This window comes from Cibotium barometz, chromosome 17, assembly GCF_041138505.1.
Source record: "Cibotium barometz isolate CiBa-2024 chromosome 17, ASM4113850v1, whole genome shotgun sequence".
In the NCBI taxonomy this organism is placed as follows: domain Eukaryota; kingdom Viridiplantae; phylum Streptophyta; class Polypodiopsida; order Cyatheales; family Cibotiaceae; genus Cibotium; species Cibotium barometz.
In genome coordinates this window covers 6,636,080-6,645,000 of record NC_141062.1, presented here as the reverse complement: position 1 = coordinate 6,645,000, position 8,921 = coordinate 6,636,080, and positions in this window count along the sequence as shown.

Here is an 8,921-nt window from a genome sequence, read left to right as displayed (position 1 = left end):
AGTTGTGAGACTTATGGTTATTTTTGTAAAAGTAAAGCCTAATTTTATAAGGAGATGTATTTATGGCTACTTGGGCTATTTTGGAAGAAATATAAAAAATAACCGCATGTGGGAAGTGAAGTCATTCACGTCTAGGGGGGTATGGGAGATTACACTTGATGCCTTAAGTTATGTTAATTTCTTCGTGCTTTTATGTGTATTCATATGATTTTGTCATGGTTGATTTATTTCCACATACATGTCATTTAATTCTAGTTTGAAAGATAAGTGAGTGGTGAGAAATTTCTCCTTGTATCAAGATCACGTACATAAAACTGCTTATGCCATGTTCTCTATGTGATTTTTCATCTTCACATAGACAACTCAAAGGCCATGCCATGACAACAAATAAAAGAGCTCTTGAAGCCTAATAACTTGAACTTGTTTAATTATACTTGGTTCTGAGCCCTTTATATATAATGTTAACAAAAGTAAATAGTTTTTCTCCAAAAATCTAAAGTAAGCTGTTACAATAAAGTATAAAATTTTAACTCTAAACTTTTAAAGTTTGATCCCATGCTCTCTCTTTCCAAATATTAATTGAGCTTATATTCTTTCAACCTAAGGTTTCAAACCTTGTTCACATGCTCTTATACTTGAGCTTGCACACTTTAACAAGTTTGCCCAAATGTCTTTCTTTTGCTTCCTTCTTCATTTGAGGGTCCTCCGTAAGCCTTTCTTTGAGCTTTAGTTCCTTGTTTCCAAGCTTTTGATTTTTCTCCTTGATAAACACCTTAGCTTTGATACCACTGTTATGAACTTGGTACAAGGAGTAATCTCTCAACACTCACTTACCTTTTAAACTAGAATTAAATGACATGTATGTGTAAATAAATCAAACACTGGTTCTCTTTAAGCTTTCCTTTGAACTTTAGTTCCTTGTTTCCAAGCTTTCGATTTTTCTCCTTGATAATAAACACCTTAGCTTTAATTCCACTGACATGATCTTGGTATAAGGAGAAACCTCTCACCACTCACTTATCTTTCAAACTAGAATTAAATGACATGTATGTACAAATAAATTAACCATTGCATAAGGTGGAAAATAGAAAGGTGTGAGCCCAACCACTAAAAAGGAAAAAAACCCGAAAAACCAAGAGTATCCTAACATACCAAAAAAATGCAAAACAAGTGGATTTAGCACTGGCTAGGGAGGAACCCAAATTAGTTTGGATAGCCATTAACTTAACCCAAGAGGAGGAGATAGAACTTACAGTAGTGCTTAAGGAATATAGAGATATATTCGCTAGGAGAGCTATGCAGATTCAAAAGGAGTCCCTATAAAGGTGTACCATCACATAATTCCTGTAGTGGATGGTGCTAGTACACATATAATGAGGCCTATGCCAAGGCAATAAAAGATAAAGTTGTTAGACTTATCAATGCAAGTTGTATTTATTAGACTGAGCACACAGATTGGGTGTCACCATCATGATTGTGCTTAAGAAGAACAGTAAGATCCATAGATGTGTAAACTTGAAGAAAGTGAATGTAGCCCATGGTAAGAGATCATTACTCACTACTATACACTAAACATGTGCTAGAAAGAGTGGTAGGAAAGGAAGTCTCTGGCTTCTTAGATAGATTTTTCAAGTACAACCAAGTATCCAAAGGATTAATAAAAGATAAAACTTTATACAGAATGGGGAATGTTTACATATAAAGTAATGGCATTGGTTTAACCAACATGCTAGGTACATTTCAGAGACTTGTGTGCATATCATACAAGAATTTTGTATGGAAGTTCTTAAGTGTCTTCATGGACGATCTCTACGTAAACTCAAAGTTAAGATAAAAGTTGAGATGAGAGCACATACCCCATCTGTGCTAGTGTTAGAAAGATACCAACATTACAAATTATGTTTAAACCCAAAAAAATATAAATTCATGGTCAGATAGGGTATAATCCTAAGGCATGTAGTGTTTGAAAATGAAATATTCACGGGTGAGGGAAAGATTCGAGTGATCACAGAACACTAAAGACTTGAAATACCAAAAGTATTCTAAATATTCATGCGCCACACGGGGTATTATAGACGCTTCATTTTCATGTATACAAAAATTGTTAGATTGTTAGATGCCCTGTTGATATGTTTTATGTGGCTTGAGGAGTGTGAAGAGTCATTCCATAAACTTAAGGAGGCCTTAATAACAACTCTGATTCTTAAAACGCCAAGGTGGGATTTCATCTTCCATGTATACATAGATGTATCAGCTTTATGCGCTATAGGATGCATATTGGCTCAACCTAGCAAAAAGTGCATGGACTTTCCTATTTATTATGCCAATAGACAAAATGAGGTAGAGAACCACAGAGAACATGAAGAATATACAAAAGAGGTGGATGAGGAAACAAGACAAAAGATATGTATGGACATGACAAAGTATTTCATCTTCCATGTATACATAGATGTATGAGCTTTATGCGCTATAGGATGCATATTGGCTCAACCTAGCAAAAAGTGCATGGACTTTCCTATTTATTATGCCAATAGACAAAATGAGGTAGAGAACCACAGAGAACATGAAGAATATACAAAAGAGGTGGATGAGGAAACAAGACAAAAGATATGTATGGACATGACAAAGTATTTTAATCAAGGCACAAAAGGAATGGACACAATAACTAGAAAGGATATATTCATCCTTCAACCATCTATGAAGGATTTGTAAAACATATCTTTTAGGTAAGAGATTAAGGTTCAAGCATCACTTGTAAGAAAATGTTCACAATACTTTAAAAAGTGTGGATCGACCGAAATCCTATGATGTACTTTTCATCAAAATATCCACCATGTTAATGTTATTGAATTTTGATGCATCAATTTCTCAAAACCTAAACATAGCAAAAGCCTCCAAGGTCTTAAGCATTCACAAGAGAAATGTTTACTCCAAAAAATCTCAACTTCAAATTGAAGAAGATAGTTCCAAGTTTTCACTGTCCACATGCCAAAAACAACAACACAATTACACAAGAGGTCAAGGATATAGTGTTCTCAGTTTATGGACAACAGAGTCTCATGTCTCTCTGAATGATAAGAAGGATGTATGCAAGAAATGGACTAGGATAAAATAATTCATCAAACATCCAATGCACCTTCTTGACGAGCTTCATGTTAGATTCTAACTCACAACTCTCTAACTCCATGTTAGATTCTAACTCACAACTCTCTAACTCCATGTGATTATCATGCTGCCATGCTATCATAGTAGTACTGCAAGAATAACATCTAGCTCTTTAAGCAAATAGTACCATTATAAGCACATCTCCTAGCACTATTAACAATGAGATAAAAGTTCTAAGTTACACTAATACCACTACTAATTTCAGTGCAAACTAGCAGTATTCACAACTAGCTTACTAGAACAAACTACATTTCTTTTAGTGCCATTAGCATTGTTAGCTTTTCTTTAAGTGCTAAATGTAATATACTATTGCTGCTTTTAGTGGTAAGTGGCTTTTCTATTGGTGCTTTTGATGCTAACTAGTTGTACTATCACTACTATAAATGCCAACTAGCAAAATTGCCTTTAGTGCTGAGTAGATTTACCATTTGCTACTTTTGATGCTAGCTAGCATCAAAAGTATTACCTTACAGTATTATCAACACTTTTAGTGGTTGCTAGTACTAGCACTACTAGCACTTTTATTGGTTACTCTCAGTACTAGCACTACTACTACTACTACTACTACTTTCAATGTATGATAACTAGTAGTATTCACAATAATTTTGATACTTACAAGTAGCAGTACTATCAATACTTTTAGTGGTTACTAGCAGTACTTGCATTATAGTACTACAAGCACTTTTAGTGGTTACTAGAAGTACTAGGACTACTTTCAGTGCTAACTAGTAGTACTCACAATACTTTTGATACTTACTAGTAGTACTCACAATACTTTTGATAGTTACTAGTAGCAGTACTATTAACACTTTTAGTGGTTACTAGAGCAATACTAGCATTACTAGTACTAGTTACTTGTAGTACTAGCACTACTAGTACTAATTTCAGTGCAAACTAGCAGTATTCACAATATTTTGAAACTTACTAGCAACACTAGCACTACTAATACTACTTTCAGGTGCTAGCTAGAATTACCATTGCTGATTTTAATGGTAACTAGCTTTATTATTATTACTTTTGATGCTAACTAGCTTTGTAAGTACTGCCTTAATTGCTAACTAGCATGGAAGTACTGCCTTAACTGCACTAGCACTACGAGGAGCATTGTTGCTACTTTTGATGCTAACTAATAGTAGTATCAACATTACTAGCACCACTTAGTCTCCTATTAATTAACACTAATAATAATACTTCTTACTAGCACTACTTGCACTACTAGCATTTCTTACTACTTAATATCACTGCTAGATCTTCTAAATATCACTACTAATAGTGCTTTACTAGAACTATTAGCATTAAGTTGATCATACAAATTATTTTATAATTTATTTCTTGATACCATTGTAGGCTGAACTCGTCCAATGGTTCAAGGCTTGTTATCTACAGGCCTTAAAATTGAGCTTCGAGCATTTGAGTCTTTAAAGCCCTATTTTGTTAGAAACCTAAAGGAAAGGTACACATGTTGTTATATTGCACACGAGCTTTTTTTTTTTTAGGAAGGCTTAATACCACACGATTAGTGGTTACTTGTAGTACTAGCACTACTAGTACTAATTTCAGTGCAAACTAGCAGTATTCACAATACTTTTGAAACTTACTAGCAACACTAGCACTACTAATACTACTTTCAGGTGCTAGCTAGAATTACCATTGCTGATTTTAATGGTAACTAGCTTTTTTATTATTACTTTTGATGCTAACTAGCTCTGTAAGTACTGCCTTAATTGCTAACTAGCATGGAAGTACTACCTTAACTCTGTTAACTAGCATGGAAGTACTGCCTTAACTCTGTTAACTAGCACTATGAGGAGCATTGTTGCTACTTTTGATCCTAACTAATAGTAGTATCAACATTACTAGCACCACTTAGTCTCCTATTAATTAACACCAATAATATTACTTCTTACTAGCACTACTTGCACTACTAGCATTTCTTACCTTCTAAATATCATTACCAATAGTGCTTTACTAGAACTATTAGAATTAAGTTGATCATACAAATTATTTTATGATTTATTTCTTGATACCATTGTAGGTTGAACTCGTCCAATGGTTTAAGGCTTGTTATCTACACGCCTTAAAATTGAGCTTCAAGCATTTGAGTCTTTAAAGCCCTATTTTGTTAGAAACCTAAAGGAAAGGTACACATGTTGTTATATTGCACACGTGCAGATGTCCTTTCTCAAAGATTCATTTAATCAGATGCACCTTCACAGTTTTGGCCTTCATAAAGAATTATGCAAATATATCCGACATGTATATGTACATATGCAACATGCAGGTGCACATCTTTCGAGCATATATACACGAGCATATATACAAGAGTGTTATTACACTTTGAAAATTATTCTTATACCCAAATTTTTTTGGAGCTACCTACCACAGTTAGAAATGTATTATAGGCACTTGTGATTCTTGTGGTCCAAAGATCCTGGTAGCATGTCCATGTGAGTTTAGTGATAACACGAACAAGATTTCGTGAAACTATGAGGAGCTTGCAGTCTTAAGATGTATCTCAACGGATTGATCCATGATGTTGCGTCCATATATCCATCGTCTTGAGATGTATCTCGATGGGTTGATCCATGATTTTGCCTCTATAGATCCATCGTCTCTATGGTAAAGCTATCCACGACCCTTGATGATGATGGAGATCACACTCTTAGAAACAAAGACAACCCATTCAACCTTATGTTTTGATGCCATTTATGTGCAGCTCAGTAATACTTATAGGCAAAAACTTAATACCAATTCACTATTAAGGGGAGGCTCTTGATACACCTTATGATGTAAAGTCGTCATCTCTAGATCTACATATATCATTCTACACTTCACATTGGAGGCCTTTCTAACCTCTTTGAAAATGGAAAACCATTGTTTGTCAGGGGCATCAATATTTGTGAGCCTACATGGGTGCTGACCCGTTAAGGTCAACTTATATTCTGCATGAAATTCCTCTCTGGTTATGCATAACTTCTCTTGCTTCATGACTATGGAGTTACCCCCACCACTGAGATATCCTAAATAGCACAACAAGAAAAAAACACAACCGTTTTAGAGAGAAGAATCAATAGCAACTTAGACCTATTCTATAGTAGGGATTAATCATGTAAGGAGAGACATATCCTTTCATAAGTTGAGTATATACTATCACTATGAGTATTGTAATCTATGTAATGGGGTTCTAGGGAGAGAGATAGCTCAATGAAAACTCACATACTATACATATGAGTTATGTAGTCACTATCACAGTGATCAAAGGAGAGATAGTAGATAATGAAAATGTAGGAGAGAGAGAGAGAGAGAGAGAGAGAGAGAGAGAGAGAGAGAGAGAGAAAATGATGCATACCAAGGAGAGAGAGCTTAACACGTCGCCATTACAATAAGTAGAAGTAGACAATGAAAACCATCAACCCTATATTTTTATAGGCAATGGAGAGAGAGAGAGAGAGAGAGAGAGAGAGAGAGAGAGGGTGTATTATGTGTGTGAATGCAAATGATAAAGAGAGGAAAAAACATACAGACAATGAAGAGAGAGAGAGAGAGAGAGAGAGAGAGAGAGAGAGAGAGAGAGAGAGAGAGAGAGAGAGATGCAGACTGGTAGCTTACTTGTTTCTGCCCACCTGTTCATACCAAGCTCGTGGAGCTTGCTTTAAACCATACAAAACCTTTTTCAACCTGCACACTTTGTTTTCCTACCCTCTTTGAACAAAACCACGAGGCTGCCATACATACACCTCCTCATGCAAATCTCCATTCAAGAACGTAGTCTTTATGTCCAACTGATGTACATTCCAACCATTATGAGCTACCAATGCACAAATGCTACGAATGGTAGTCATACGACAAGTGGGAGCAAAGGTCTCATCAAAATCAATGCCCTTTTCTTGAGCATAACCCTTTGCAACAAGTCTAGCCTTATAGCGATCAACACTGCCATCTGGCTTTCGTTTCAACTTAAAAACCCACTTACATCCAATGACCTTTTTACCAATAGGCAAATCACACAAAGACCATGTACCATTCTTCATTATAGCATCATATTCACTTTGCATTGCAACCATCCAATTTTCTGATTTTTGTGCCTCATCAAATGAAAGAGGTTCTTCCTCTTCACACATACTAGACACAGCCAAAGCATAACAATCTGATGCATAAGAGGCATGCTGAAAACTTGAACGAGTACGACTAGAAATACGTGCATCAATTTTACTATCACGCAGGGTTTACACCAGCCATTTAGGCATACCTCTAGCCTGCTCATTTTCAGCCCTATCCTCATAAATTACATCCTGTAAATCTGCATCAAAAATAGGCTGATCTATGATGTCGTTTGAAATCTGCATAGGCTGAATATTTGCCTCATTAAGACTTACATTTGAATTCCCACCTATAAACAGAGGCAATAATGTATCAAATACATCCCGTGAGCTCACACTTGTCTCTTTGGTACATGATAACAAAGGCTGCACAACATCTTCCACAAAAACAACATCTCAACTAATCAAGATACGCTTTGACTGTTGCGGATGATACAATCCGTAACCCTTGCTCTCAGCACACTGTAACAAAAAAATGCATTTGACAGCCTTATCATCCAATTTTCTATGTTGTTGCACAGGCGCTAAAGCATAGGCCAAGCAACCAAAGACACACAAGTGACCAATAGAAGGTTTCCTGCCATGCCAAGCTTCGTATGGAGTAACAGACTGCAAGGCCTTAGTGGGACACCTGTTGAGTACATATGCAGCACACATGATAGCCTCAAGCCAAAACGCATGTGACAAAGCTTGGCTCTTGACCATACATCGTGCCATCTCCATAAGTGACCTGTTTTTCCTCTCAGCAACACCATTTTGCTGAGAGGTATACGGCACTGTACATTGGTGTTTTATCCCACAACTAGCCAGAAATGCATCAAACTCTTTCGACATGTACTCCCCCCCTCGATCAGAACGGAGGGTGCCCACAGTACAATTGGATACATTTTCAGCCATAAGCAAAAAAAATTTGAAGCACAAAAATACTTCAGACTTTGCCTTCACAGTGGATATACCCATGCATGCCTTGAGTAATCATCAATGAAAGTCACGAAGTACAAGTGTTTACTAAATGACGGAGTTTGCATAAGCCCACATACATCACTATTTACAAGTTGCAATTTGCGAGTGGCCCGCACAAAACCATCCTTTGGAATTGAATACAAGTCTAAGTCTAGCAAGCGCAGAGATAGACAATAGATTCTTCTTTATCCCTGGCACATACAAAGCATCTGAAAGTGTGAAAGCACTGCCATTTGCAGCAGTAAGCATAATTTTACCAACGCCCTTCACTGGGTAAGAAGCATTATTTGGCACATGTGACAGTATTCCCATTAGAGACAGCCTCAAGACAAGTGAGCATATCACGATGCGAGGTAATGTGCTTTGTAGCACCACTGTCAAAATACCATACATCAGAGTCAACAAAAACTGCCAAACATGCATCATGTACAGATGGATCATACTGGCAATACACGCTAAACGCCCATTCTGTATCTTGCACAACATTTGCAGAATCTGCATTTGTAGAAGCATCTGCTATTGTGGCTGCATCATTTGACTCTTTCTTCTTTGCCTCTTTAGCCTTTAGCTTAGGGAAATTCTTAATGACATGATCAGTTGCCTTACAATAGTTATACCTGATCTTTTTCTTGCCTTTATCAAGAGCCTTCTCAGACCTATTGTTGCTACCTATGGAAGGAGAAGAAGTTGCAG